This window comes from Meleagris gallopavo, chromosome 4 (assembly GCF_905368555.1).
Source record: "Meleagris gallopavo chromosome 4, MGAL_WU_HG_1.1, whole genome shotgun sequence".
Lineage (NCBI taxonomy): Eukaryota > Metazoa > Chordata > Aves > Galliformes > Phasianidae > Meleagris > Meleagris gallopavo.
Window position 1 is genome coordinate 41070484 of NC_139407.1, and position 15143 is coordinate 41085626.

Here is a 15143-nt window from a genome sequence, read left to right on the forward strand (position 1 = left end):
GTTTACTTTTGCAATCATGCATGTTCCATCTAATATGTTAAGCATCTACTACAAAGATAACTCAATCCCAACCCCTTCTTTACACAGTGATGAGCTAATATTGATAGAAAAAATTACTAAGATGTAGTTTCCTTTCAGATAACTGAGACAGCGGTCTTTTTATCCATTCATTAGGAAATAACTCATCTGCACTTTCTCCTCTGGTACAGTGAGTGCATGTCAAAATTTGAAGTAGAACATGTCCACATAGAGACAGTATAACAGATTTGCTGTTGTACAGCTCATAGCTTTTACTTAGTCCTACTGATGTGTTTATTTTTGCCTGAGGTTTTAGCTAAACAATGACTAATCTACACTTTAAATAGCATATATTTAAGATAGTTACACTAAATATTACAGAAAGTAAACAAATTCACACCTAGATTAATTTAAGTCCACACATTTTTTAAACTGCTTGTAAGAAAACAATTTCCCTGGGCCGGAAGGCATCCCCCTAATACTTTACTATAGTATGTAGGTGTAGACTTGCAAATAATTTTTCTAGAGTTTGGGAGAGTTCTGACAATAAATTGTGCCCTGAACCTGGCCCGTACCCAAGACCATAATCACTGAATCAAATGCCATTGTCAAAAGCATGTAAAAGTATAAGCCTTCAGCTACACACATAACAAATTTAAAACTTTTATGTCAAGTCTTTGGTTTGGTCTTCATTCTACTGCCAGACCTATCAACACCTTGCCTACCTCTCCTACAATCACTTCCTTTGATAAAGGTCTTTTACGTTGTGGTTATTCAAAGTAACTCATCTGATTGCATTGGTCACACTGAAATTGTTATTTCTTTGGGATTGCTAAGAGCTATAGATTTATCCAGAAGAAAAACAATTAAATTTATGGTAGTTGCACTATCTGGGAGAGTGTCACTGCTCAGAGTTCCTGGTTAATTAGAAGTAAAATTTAATAAATGTAGTGGTAGCAACTGCTAGCTTCTGTCAGAAGGTGCTCATTAAAATATGCAAGATATATAACTGGCTAGAAGGAGCAGTGTGAATTATAGGATCAATATATGACTTAAGCGATATGCACTGAATATTTTTCAGTGGCACCCCTTTGGGATGCTACTGTTTGCTTATCTCCAAAATCCTTACTATATCTTTAATAGGAAAGAAAGCACAGTGTTGATATATAAAACAAACAATAGCTGCTCAAGATTCAAAGAAGACTAAAACAAAAAATGCACAGAAATCAGTAGTGTGAGCTTTATGTTAGAAAGGAAGCATTAACTATACACCATATTTAGGTGAGTCTCTATAATTTAGGATTGCCTGAAAAGCTACAGTCTTTTTGAAATTCAAAAGTTGCATATATGTCTCGTGGTGCTTAAAAACAATATACTGAGCCAAAGATGGAGACTTCTAATCCAGCAATTCATCTGCTTCACTGGAGAGCACAAAGCAATCTGTGCTGAGGATTTACTGATCAGCCTTCCAATAACAATTTCTTTGGCATTCTCACCAATTAATGATCACCTCACATCAATTATTTAGTTCTCCTTATTTATCACTTCAACTATAAAAGTCCTCATTATCTGCATAATAGAGAAAGTGAGGCACTCAAACAAAATAAAATTCACTGAGAAACAGGGATTTAGTACTATACAAATCCAATTTTACACCTATTTCAAAATTTGGTACCAATAATATCTCAATTTCAGACTAGATTTATGCTTAAAAAAAAGGAATTCTGGTTTTACAGTTACTGTGTATCATTTTTAATATCAAGATATAATTAGCAAAAGCAGTGTTTAAACGTACAGTTTAATTACGTCTACCCTGCACTTAGTTCACTTAGTTATATTCAAGTGGATTGCTACATTCCTTCTGTGGGCACCTCTAGTAGTGAAAATACTGTTCATAGTCACAAACACAGATCTCTGCAGTAACATGTGAAATCTTGAATTCATGCATTTTTCACATATCAGAATCGTTCGAGAGACCTGAATCATGGACAGGCTTCCTCCTCCCTATCCTAAAGTTAAACTTTGGTAAAACACTGGCTTTTAGGAAGTCAGCCCTACTGAATACCCTTGCTACAGTCAGAGCCAAAGCAATTTATGAAATCAGCTACCAACAGCCCTTAAGAATTTTACACATATTCACATTTTATTCTGATCAGGAGACCAGAAGTAGTCTAAATATTTGCATGAATTGAAATTTGTTCTCTTATGGGTTTTGTGGCAGTCTTCCTTGGCTTTATACTTAATCTCATTAGTTCGAGTAAAAATATAAATCTTACCACCCTGTTTTCATAACTGTCTTTTCTGTATATATATATGTATATTGGTAAGCTGAAGTACTAATCTTTATTCCACAATTTACATTTCAGAAATCCCTATTTCTGTTATTTTGTTGGTATTCCTTATATCTAAATCTAAAGATGAGTCACTATGTTTTATGAAGAACATCCATCAGATCTCTGTCATTAGGAACTTATTAATCTTCTACAGTCTTACATCAGGTATTAATACTTAGGAGTAGGTTACCAAAGCAAAATCTGTTGCATCCTCTGCACCACGTACATCATGATTGAGTAATATCTGTACTTTTTTGCAAGGTGACACATTGTGTTTTTTGTGACTTCACACACTTGTGCCTATCACACTTTCCCCATCAAGGAATGCTTGGCTATACTCAACATTCAACATACTCTGTGGTAAGAAAACTTTCAGGTTAGAATTGATTCCTCAGACAAGACGGCAATATACAGAAAAGAACAAGCTATGGCTATCTTGCTTTTGATGTAGTTCCCACTCCTTCCCATCATTGGCTACATCATATAATTTAAGCCTCTTAGGAGCATTAGAACTGCCTTTCAGTATTACTCTGGTTCAACCAGGAACTCAGTTATTGTCTCCAATAACTGAGAAAAAAGAGAATCATTAAGGAATTGCGTTGTTTTCTTTTCGCTCTTGTTCTTGGTTTTAAACTCCGAAAGGACCCTTCCAGTTATTTTAACCTTAAGTCATAACTATCAGCTTCCTATTAGCAGAACTGTTGATGTTACCAAAAAAAAAAAAAAAAAAAAAAAAAAAACAACCCACAATCTTGAGACATCAATGCCTCTTAATGCTCTCTTCAAAACGTTGCTTTTTCAGCTATGAAAACTGCCATTATTGATTCCCTAGGGTTTCCTTCAAGTACTTTTCCCTTTTCTTCTGAGTCCTGAGGTAGCAAGAGTAAAACTCACTATTTGAGGGCAAATATAGTTAGTCAGCAACTGTGGCTAAACTTACACATCAAACATTTCAGTTGTACATTCCTTCAGTACTTGTACATAAAATGCTACAAAAAAGTAAAGCTTTTGTTATTCCATGTTTCAACATTATTCAAGTTATCTGTTGAAAAGGTAAATGAAAAAGCTTATTGTATAACGTGATTGTTGTAAAGACTGGGAGGAAAAAGCATTGCTTTTCTTGCTATCTTCTTCTCTCCCCCTCATCTCCACCACTATTCATTGAGGTTTGGGATCCTCAGCATCAACAGTTAAAATAACGTAGTATGTTATTCAAGATTACTTAACACAGAAGCACATCTGTCCTCTTCAACCCCTTAATGGTGGCTGGCGAGATTTTTAAGGATGGATGAATCAGAACACTATCATTGTTCAGCAGAGAAGGATGTAAAGTAAGTCTATTTAGGGACAGAAGCTAGGAGAAAAGGCTCAGTCTTTGGAATTTCCTGCTTTACAGCAGCATTAGCTATGCTGTTATGGAACAATAGATTTGAACAGAAAAATACGTCTAATGCATCAAAAAAACCAAAGCAGGAATAGATGTAAAATGCTGTCATTCAGCATGCATTTGCTCAGAGATACATGCTGCCCTTTAAGTATATACTTCTGTCCACTATCACATCATAATCATTCCCATCCATGAGGTTTTCCATTACATCAGAGCCTATGAAAGTCTTTTTACCTTTTTGTTTTTAGGCTGGGCTCAAGATAGTTAAGGTACTTCACAATAATAGAAATATCAGCATCTCACTGAGGCTTTTTTTTTTTTTTTTGTATGGTAGTATACTTTTGGTAAAATGCTTGTGTGTAAAGAAGCCACACTATTTGAAGAAAAATGAATGAAGTCTGAGTATCTATGGTACAATCATTTCCTTAACAGAATGCTCTACACTACATTCAACAGAATACGAAGAAAATACATTCTGTCAGTGAGTAACAACAATGCAATACTGAAATAGTGATACAGAAAAGGATCAGTATCAGTGTGATGCATCAAACTACATATTTGTAAAATTGAAATTTACAAACCTCCAAGAATTGTCTACGTTACGCAGACAGCCTCACTGGAGCAGAACTTTTGTTCCAAGGTCACATCTGACGTAATTTACTTGCTTCAGATGAACCTTCATCATTGGCGTATCATACACAATACCTGATCCTTCCATTACAGAAGCAGCATTCAGCTGTTCCACAGTGCAACCTTATACACTGCACCCTAATTTGATATCTGAGAGTGGTCTCTAGGTATGTGACATCTGTACTGTTACTCATGTTGGTCATATATGTAAGTCTATGGCATTTCAGGGACTAGCCCATAGGTGGAGGGCAGATTGCATTCCCACATTAGAACTCTTAGAAGGTTATTGTGCTCCACAGACCACGTGATTGGTCGATGCTTATCAATGTTTATTCAAATCTAATGATTTTAAACAAACATACCAAACTGTTCCAGCACTTGATTTTGGCTTCTTTAGTCCATCTCTTCATTTTTATTGTTATTTGCACCTGCTGCTGTAATATTACATTTTAGGATTGATCTCCCTGCTTTTGCTTTGCTGGTAATCTGTTTATGGTCACAACACATGGGCCCAGAATCACCTTCAAGAGTCAGCTCTCTCAAAAACGTTTGAAGTGACTCATGTTAAAGCATGACAGCTGGTGTTATTTACATCACTGCACACCAAAACAATCTGACTTTACAGATTTTCAAATCAAGTACAATAATTTCTTGGACTGAAACCATGGTTTTCTTGAAACAAAAAAACCCTAAACTGTAACTGAAATTTGATGTTAACCTTTCTACTGCTGAAATATCCAATTTGTCTTGTCTCATATTATTCTGAATATCTTCTTACTAATCTTTAAAAATGTAGTTGATCGTAAGCTGAAAAACATTCCTCCTCTTCTATACTCATTTGATTTCAACATTTGTGACAAGACCTTAATACCTTATATGACGTACCATTAGTTCATATTGGGTACACACGTTGCTGTTTTTTCCCCTCTAACTCATTAACATTCTTCCTTCTAACCATATTCCATTGCAGCACCTCCATGGCCATTACTGACAGTCACCGATTTGATTTACAAATACCTCAGAGGGGATCAGATGTTGCCAAAGAGACAGTAAGGCAACAGAGGGAAGCTGGGAACTGATATGAGAAAGAAGACAAAGGGAGAACGACAGAATAGAAAGAATGCATAATATTGTTCTCAATAATAATAGAGACTAATAAGATGCATCTACCAGCACCTAACTGGCTGTACACTGATTTGTCACAGCTAGTCCTCATATGCTTTCTTAGACCATAAATTTTTCACAGTAAGATATATCCAGCTTGAGCTGTAAGGTCCTTGACTTTTTGCACACTACTACGCCTATACTTCTTGCTGTAATAATAGAAGCTCTCTATCTCTTTGTTAGAGGCTGACAAACACCTCCTAAAGGAAATGCTAGATCAACTTATCATTTTCAACATAATTAAAGACTCAATCATGAATATTCATGTAGGATCACACTGTAAATATTCATTCCACTTAACAGAACACAGAAAAAAGTGGATCTCTAAACAATTTACTATATGACCTCGACACATAAGAAGTTGGGGTGTGCATTCATCTGTTAGTGAAATCCTGAAACACTTTGAGGAAGATGGAGCTTTTCTAAGAGGGAAAATGTATGGTTGCAATCTGTTTATATACTGCTATTTCTAAATGCAGTGTTTCATTTGGGGAATAGTTGCTGATCACGCTTGTCCAAATACCTTTGCAGCACATATACACAGAAATAACACATTGGAATTTGGCTCCTAATTACAGAAACTGGTTACTAATTTAACTATAAAGATCCCAGACCTCAAATTCCTGATCTCATGCCTACTCAACAGTTCAAACAAATGGTTCATCTCAGTATAACTGAACGCCATGTAATTAAGAGTTAATACCAGTTATTTCTTTTCTCTAGTTGCAAAGCAAATCATATCATTCAGTTGCCAGAATAATCAAATGCATTTCAGTATTAGGTAATTAAGAATTACATTAGCAAGAATGCATTTGGTAGTTCATGAAATGCTACTTTTACTATAAAAGTTTGTATTGAGGGACTGTAGTTTTAATCTCTCTAAAACAGACATGTGATTAATATCTATTCAGAGCAATTCCTTTTACATTGAAAATCTACAGTATGAACATACAGCCCCAATCAGATGACTTACTCTGTTTCAGTGACTGTCTTACATTTGCATTCATGGTTTTATTTATTTTTAGTTAAGCAGAAAGCCTGCCACTGGGATCGTTCAATAAAAGTTTAACCGCCCTGTGCTGTTAATTGTGCTTGTGCTCCATGTGGAGTGCTGGTTTCCTTCCTTGTACCAAGCATTGAGCGGAGGGACACAATGGGCGTGTTGTGCTCCATGCAGCACAGTATGTGCCATATCTGAACGGGAGGTGTGAGCTGGCTGTGTCACTGCTGCTCTTACCAGCTCCAGTACCACAAAGCAATCAACCACAGCACTGGGGCATGCAGCCCATGGAAGTCTGGTGAAAAAGCTGCTCCTTATTATGACCTACATATTGCACAGCAGCAGTCAGACAATTTAAAGCTAGTTACGCTGAGGCTGAGCACAATGCATCAATTCCAATCATGAAGAATTCAGTGACTTGAGGCTTTTCAAATACGTTTGCAAGTTTGATAATGCATTATATCCTATACCTATCCTAACAGTACAAAGCACAATGGAAAACTAAAATCCCTTTTATTAGGAAGTGCAAGCATATGATTACATCTGCTACTGCAAGCAATCTTTTGACTCAACAGCTATATTAGAACACGACACTAAAACAAGATGCAGTCAGACCGATGCACTCAGCCATCACTCCACACAAGTCTCTGACCAAACCATCCCTTAAACACAAAGGTACCTGCCGAAGCTTATTTCTCGCGAGTGGTTTTGCTCTGAACGCAGTTTCACAAGGCAGAACCAGTCCCCGCAAAGCCGTACGTCTCCTCGGAGCCGGGATGCTCGGCAGCCTCCCTTTGTGCGGAACGCGGCGGCACACCCTCGGCGCGCAGCCCGCGGGGTCGGCAGGCCGGGAGGGGTCGGGCCGGCACCTGCCCGCTGCTAACCGCGGGGCCGCTAGCCCCGGCTCAGCCCTCTCGGCGAGCACCGAGATAACGCCGTGGGGCTGCCTTGCCTTTACGAGACAAAAACCCGCTCGGCAGCCTGACAGCAAATATGCGGCGTTATCGCTCCGCATTCCGCCTCCGATCAGCCGGAGGCAGCGGCAGTCACTGGCTTGTCAAAATGGCAGCTCCGACGCGCTAACCCTCTGTCATTACTCACTCGCGCGCTCGTTTCTTCTGTGTCCTCAGAGGAGACGGGTGTTTATTGCACGGCAGAGCCCGGCACGCCGTGTCACATTGTTTTCCACCAGCAAAATGGCTGGTCCGTTCAGCACCGCCGCCGCCGCTGGCTCGCGGGGCTGCCCCGGCTTGCGGGAGCCATGGCAACGGCCCGCCGCCGGCCCGCCCAGCTCGCACCGCCCAGCCCGCCCCCGGCCCCGCTCTGTGAGGGAGCTGCGAGGGATCCGGGCCAGGGCGGTACCTGCTGCGTTGTGTGAGCGCGTGCCGGCCGCGCTCGCTGGATGCACTGAATTTGGGCGAAGTATCTGCGGTAAACCCCGATTTAGGAAAGGGAAAAGCAGCATTACACAAAGCAGCAACACAAAGGTGATGAAGCCCCACTCATTTACCACCGAAGCTATCGCAGTTACCACGACTGTTAGTCTTAATAGATTAAAGGTTGCTGCTTATTAGGCAAATTTCAGAAGATTGCACATTGTAATACCTCGTACACCTACTTAGAGTAACACGTCTCAGTGCAGGGAAGAGAAGAGGCAATTTTGAACAAGGTGGAACTGCTGGTAAAAGTTTAACCTGTCTGGTTGTTTTCTCTGTTTTCAACCACCCGACACAAATAAGGGCTGGTAAAGTACGCACACTGCTCTTCAACTTCATGTTATGAAAAACATTAAAAAACATTAAAAGTATTTAAGCATGCTATATTTGAAACAAAAACTGAGTATTGACTGAGAATGGTTTATTTCAGTCCCTTCCTACCCATTAATAGGAACTCGCGTAGTTTGTGCGAACGGTGGCCATTCCTTGTTCAGTCTCGCATATTGTAGGGCTACCAGCCCCAAACACAATGTGCACACTGAGCTGTGCTGCTCCTCCACCCATCCAATCCCCATTTCTGATGCTGGGCACTCATCTTTCAGTATAGTCACAAGCAGAGATCTAAGGTCTGCTATCTTAGATCTACACATTTCTTCCCATGGCATCTTTACCCTGGTGCTGTTGTTTTAGTTTCTCTTGAAGTCATTAATAATAAGTAAGCATAAATGAGAAGAAGAGGAAAATTGTCTGTGGGATGTATACTTTGTGCCATAGTTACAGTCCAACAATACCTTCTGATCAGAAGTCTGCTGATTTGGCAACCTGATTCTGAAGCTTTTGGCTGGGAAACATTAAACTATTGAAGTAATTATTTACACACAAACTAAGTATTAAAACAGAACTACTCTGCAAGAATAGCATTTCACCATGTTCAGTTAGCTTTTTTGTTAATAAGCAACATAAAGACAGTAGATCCAGTCTCTTGCTTCTCAGTGCACTGACACAATCATTGACTCTACAAAAACATTCTTCAGTAAGTGGAAACAAATAAGGTCGCCATCACTCTAAAGTGCTAACATGCTGTGATTATCGTTATAGCACTCTCCATAGACAGGCTGAAATCTCAATTGATAAAAAAAATAGAGGTAGTGAGTTTTAAAACAATAGGCTAGAACTTGAAAAGTTTCATGATGCTTGCCCATGTCTATTTATACAGCTTAGCATGCAGTGCAAGTTCAGTATTATAGGAAAAAGGGCTCGAAGTTACTTTAAAAGAACTCTCTGAAGACAATGCACTAATTCAATCTTCAGGGCTAAAGCTCCATGTTTCTAACTCAGGCATATTTCCAGTTAAAAGCAGTGGAGTTTTTGTCTGTGGTACACACGCAGGACCTTCAATACCTTTCCTTCTCTTTGCTAACATAGACCATTAGGGAGAAGTTAGAAAAGACTTTATTGAAGAGCAGATTATGGCTCCAGGCCGGCAAACCTAAGAGAACCTAACCTGTTTGGGACTACTGAGAAGCTCCACAGATGTCTGAGAAAGTTTTGTTGAATCCTTTGCACATCCAGTCCATTATTTTTTTTCCCCTCCAGATAAAACCTACTTAAATCATGGCAGTAAGGGTGGGAATAAGATACAGAGTACTGCTGTCAGACTGGATAAACTGGACAAGTCCCACTGCTCAGGTGCAGTGATGCATCTGGGAAAAGTACATGAAGTTGAAATGGTGGCTGCCTGTCTATTGCCATCACACAAAAATTATAGTTCAATGTATATAGTCATATTGCTCCTGTAATGAGTATTTAAGCACTTAAAAGGTAATCATTTGCTTGCTGTGGTCTAAACATGACTGGAAATAGAACATCAGCTGGTATCTTAGCTCAGTCTCACTCAAATGGGAATTTGAGTTTTCTGATCTTACTTGTAGTATCTAGAGGATGGATGCTTTCTTCAAAAAACAGCTGAAAAAGCTCATTAGTCCTTCACTAGCCTGTGGTCAACAGCCTTCATTTTGAGACAAATAACCATTATTCTTAGCCTTATCTATAGATACTGTATCAGTGTATAACTCACCACTGTGATTTAGCCCTTCCTGACATTTTTCTTCATAAAGTAGTTTCTGGGTGTCTCCAGTAAGCTTCACAGAATAGAAAATTATACCTTCAATGAAACAACAACACAGTCTTATGACCTTCCACCAATTCTGTTTGTCTACATTTCATTAAAATTCTGTTATGAAAAGTTTAACTTCAGCGACTTTGCTACATTCCAAAATAGTTTTAAAACCATGATCTGTAACAAATAAGGGATATTGACATTCACTGACAGGAAATAGCAAAAGAACAGATGCTAGTAAACAACAAATTATATTAAAGCTAGCATTTTCTGCTTTGCTGTAATTGTTCCTAGATATTTTCCTATTAGTGAAATATATCTGCTATTCAGTCTTGAATATCATTTGACATTACAGATCTTTCAGAAACTCTTAAGTTCTGTAAATAGTCATTATATTTTATTTGAAAGCTCTTTCATAAAGACAAAATTGGACTGCTGTCACCAGGACAAAAAAAAAGGCACGATTTATTAATCAAAAAATGAACTCCTCAATTGATTTTTTATTATTATTATTTATTATTTTAATTGGTCATTTTGCTTAAACACAAAATGTAAGTAAGCTGAAACATAAACTAATAAACAATTGTCTAAGGATGCAGGTGACCACAGGCCTGGAAAAAACATGATGTCCAGTTCCCAGGTCATCAGTATCAATAACCACTTGAAACACAGTCTTCTGAAAAGCATACAGGAGTTCAGACATATCAGGCACTAATTTTTATCAAGGGTGAAGCTTTTAGCTCCTCCAGCTAGCTGAACATAGAGTTCAGCTCCAGCTGTTGGCTTTGTACTTTCAAGTTCTCAAGAATAATGACTGATCAACTTTTGTACTGTTTGTTCAATAAGATATTTGGCAAAGATATTGATGTAGAATTCTAGGTAAGTTGTACAGAGTAATGACTTGATATGAGTTATTTAAATGTCTTACATCTTCAAAAGTATCAAAAATGTATTTCAGAAATGTTTTCTAGAGAGTTCTGGGAAAGTTTTATCACAAGTATATCCTTGTTACATAGTTGTCCTTTGAGACATGTTACTTACAGGAAGTAGTATAGGCATATAATAGGATAGAGGAGATGAGAAAAGTAACTGATTTTCCTAAGACTCAAATATTTAAAAGTATTAAAGGAAACCCTGAAGCCCTTTTGCAATTAAAGATGAAAGTGCTTTAGCCTATTACAAGTAGATCCCTGCAGTATTGTTACATCTTACTGCAGTGCTAGATTTTATTGAAATCCTCAAGCAATTTCCACACTATTTTCTCTTCCATTATCAATATTTTACTTTTCAATATGATTTCATTCAAGGGTAGCACTTAAGCTATGACTACCTATCCTCAAATATAGAATCTGACTAAATTATAATAAACACTTTTTTTTTTTTTTTAAGTCATTTGCAGGTATTGCTTTCAGTTACTTAAAATACAGCTAAAACTAAAGATGAAATAGATTGAAAAAGAGGTTCATTCCTTTCCTATTTGTTTGGTTATCAACTACTTGATTAACATATCACTCATAACAATACCTATCTAATTTCTCATCACTTCAAGTGACTTTAAAATACTCCAACAAAACATCTCACATATTACAATAACTTGTGTAGATATCATTCACAGGAACCACAGTATGAAGGAATATTCCGTTTCCAGTTCTTTAGGACAACATTTCAGTGAAAACAAACATGAATCCAAGTTCATGAAGAACCATGCTCTCCCAAAAATTAGTTGTTCATCTCTAGTTTTAACAGAAAATAAGATTTTTAACAACATCCACATGAGTAAACATTGTAAAGTTTTATCCTCCCATTTCTTGGAATACTGCAGATACATCAACTGCAATCTAAACAAAAAATGAGAAGCGGCCACTGAAATACACTGTACTTCTAGAATATACTGAGTACATTGCCAAGACAGTTAATGGTTTATAGTTTTAGACAGTTCATAGTGAATAGTCTGATCACTTTATAGTTAAAAGTCTTCCAGTCCTGACTGGGCCATGTACAGTTGGTTAAATACTTATGTTAATTTGTAGACTTAAACAGGAATTCACATTAAGTCCATTTAAATTCCAAATAACATTTCTCACCATCTAGTTTCCAGCACTACACAAAGTGAATTTTGCTCTTCATCCCAAACTGCAGATACCTACAAGACTACGCGAGCTCCTCTCAAAGTCTGAGCAGTAATGCTATCAAAACCAAAACTGGGCCAATCTCACACTAAGAGGGCTGAAATTTTAAGAGATTACAACAGAAATTGTACATGAGTATTTCTCATATATCGCTATAAATTATTTGATATTTTTCACTCAGCCTCCAAGACTTTTCTCTTTCCTCCCCATTTATAATACAGGAATCCAAAACACTTACCGTTTCCATTTTTATACCACCTATGACTGTGCTCTTAAGCATAGTTCTTCCAAACAACAGCTTCCCCCTGTCCCAAGCAGTTCTTACTTTTCCTTAAACTGTTGCTGAAGATTTGCAGCTACTTCTTGGAAGAACAGTTCTGTAGCTTCTGCTAGAATGGTTCAGGAACACATACCCACATTTGGCAGTCCATTACTGTCTTTCCTCTGTCCCTTCATTATCATTTTTTTTGCACCTTATTATCACTACATTTATAGAATACTCTTTCATACTCTACTAATTAGAGCATGCATTCCTTTTCTATTTGAGAAAGGACACTGTAACCTTTAATCAAGTAATGAGCATCAATTGAGAGAAAAAAAATGCATAGGAATGAGAGTTTACTGGTAAAAAAAAGCAGAGTGGGATAATGGATTTTCAAGTATGGCCCACAGTTACTGACAAAAATACTTTGCAAAAGACTTCCAGCATGTCTGGAGATCCTCACTGATCCCACTTCTGGCTTATATGACAAAAAGACAATCTCCAAAAATAAGAATAAATTCAAACATTTCTCTCTTTACAGCACAACTTAAAATGTACAGAGGCAGCTGAATTATGTTTAACTTTTCTATATACACATTATATTATATATTACTTTATCATATGGACATATATGAGATCAAATTATCACTATCTATTCATTTTTCCCCTGTAGCCTCAACCTCTTTGACACCCCTAGACGTTTTTATATTTTTCTATTCCATGCACTACTGTCCAGAATACTGATCTGTTTCTTAATATATCTCTACCCAATCTAATTTTTAAAAATTTGACATAGGAAAATAAGGGAAAAAATTAGGAAAGTCAGCCCCGACTGATCTTTCTTGCTCCTTCTTCCTCAGTCCTGGGCCCCATATTTTCCACATTTCATGATGTTCAGGACCAGATGACAGCCAGCTGACTAAAAGTAAAGGACACTTTCCGAGACGCACAGTCATACTCACGGCTCTTAACTACAAGAATAAATTTAAAAAAAAAAAGTTCTTGCCTGATTAGATTGGTTTTTAAATGATAGAAAACTTGTTGGGCTAGTTCTATCCACCTCTCACACTCCTCAGTGTGATCTAAAGTACATTTTAAAGTTTGTCCTTCCTTACAGATTAGGATTCATACACCTTACATACAGGACTTTGATCTCCCACACAGTGCTCCTAGAAAAATAGCTATTTGAAACCTAAGCTTAAAAGAATCTTAAAGAAATACCATCAGCTATGACGTTTCAGATTTCGGCAGCACAGAAAAGCATCAGTAGCAAATAGTACAAAGCTAGAAAACAGACTATTTTCTGAAGTTCTTGAAAGCCAGGAAGTTTAAAATAAGCTCATTTTAAAGTGGGCTTGTTTTATCAATTCTGAGAACATTGCAGCCTCTCTGTACGCCAGATGAGGTCACAAATGATTTCCAAAACACCTCTGACAGAGTATAAATACCATAGCAGAGAATGTCTATGTCACATTAACATGTCTGTCTGGCGTAGCTACAATAGCAAACTTGATAAGGTACCTATCAGCTTATCCACAGCATTCTTTTCATGAAGAGGTCATTTCTCCTTTTGTTCTACAAAGTGAAGCAGTGCCAAAACATTCCAGAACTGATTAAACAAATAATAGCACCATCTACCTCTGCTAAGAAATTAACAGTCTGTACTTTTTTGCTAGCTTAATTATTTTCCTTAGAAAACACGTCAGGAACTTCTGCACATCACTTGCATAACATGGCTTTTGTCCTAGAAGTGAATCTACTTATTGTGACTTCCAGATTCCGGTTTCCTACTAGCTGTAGCTATGATTAAGCTTCTCAAAACATACTTAACATTCATTTCCTACTTTTTCTTCAGTAATTTTCAACTTCATTTCCATTTTTGGTCTTGAAGAGTGCTGCGTACAAAGCAGTAGGTATCAAATAATGACAAAGGATTATTTAAAATCTGCTGTCAGTTTACCAAGCACTTCATATTTAAGGAAACCATTTGTTATAGAATCTTAGAACTAGACTTGGCATTAAGAGGGAAGCTTGAAACATTACAAGAGAAACAACTCAATAGCAACATTAATCTTCACCTGTATTAGCCTGCAGTGTGGCCCTACATCAGATAGGACTAACAGTATTCTGGGCTATGTTAGGATGAATATTTCCAAGAAGTCGAGGCAAGTTATCCTTAATCCATATTCAGAGATGGGGAGGACACCTGGAATGTTGTACCAGTTCTAATCTCTTCAGTACAGACATCAACAATTCTGTGAAAAAAACAGCTTCTTAAGTTTTGGCTTTTAAATAAAGATCATGATTTGTTGCTCTCTGACAGAAACACACAAAACTTTCATTTTTCCATAGAGGATTCAACTTAGATAAACAGAAACCTGAATGACAGGATCAGAAACTGCAATGTAGAAGTGTTTGAATACTGAATTATCCTAGCATTGAGTTTTTAAGGAGGCAGCAGTGATGAGTTTGCAGCTTCCTTCAGAAAGTGGTGCTGAGCAAATGAAGTGTAGTGTGGGAGGGGAAGAACTACTGTATTCATACACAAGAGGAAAGAAAAGACATCTCAAATGTATTCATGATTTAGAAGCTCCTATCACAGATATTGTTTCCATAGCAACTAAAATACTTCAAAGCTGGGCAAGGATTTTAAAGGACAGCACCA

The 15143-nt window shown here is 37.5% G+C and overlaps 1 protein-coding gene across 31 annotated transcripts in view; it reads right to left on the bottom strand.

Annotated features, from left to right (window-relative positions):
• The window catches only part of SORBS2 (sorbin and SH3 domain containing 2), a 153224-nt gene extending 139375 nt beyond the window's left edge, over positions 1-13849 (bottom strand). For 6 of the 31 annotated variants that reach the window (XM_085223004.1, XM_085222999.1, XM_085223010.1 and 3 more), the window contains exon 1: positions 12455-12669. The gene's annotated coding sequence lies outside the window, so the exon portion shown is untranslated. The other 25 variants (XM_085222992.1, XM_085222984.1, XM_085222994.1 and 22 more) reach the window with 10 other exon arrangements.
• Positions 13850-15143: the final 1294 nt, after the last annotated feature.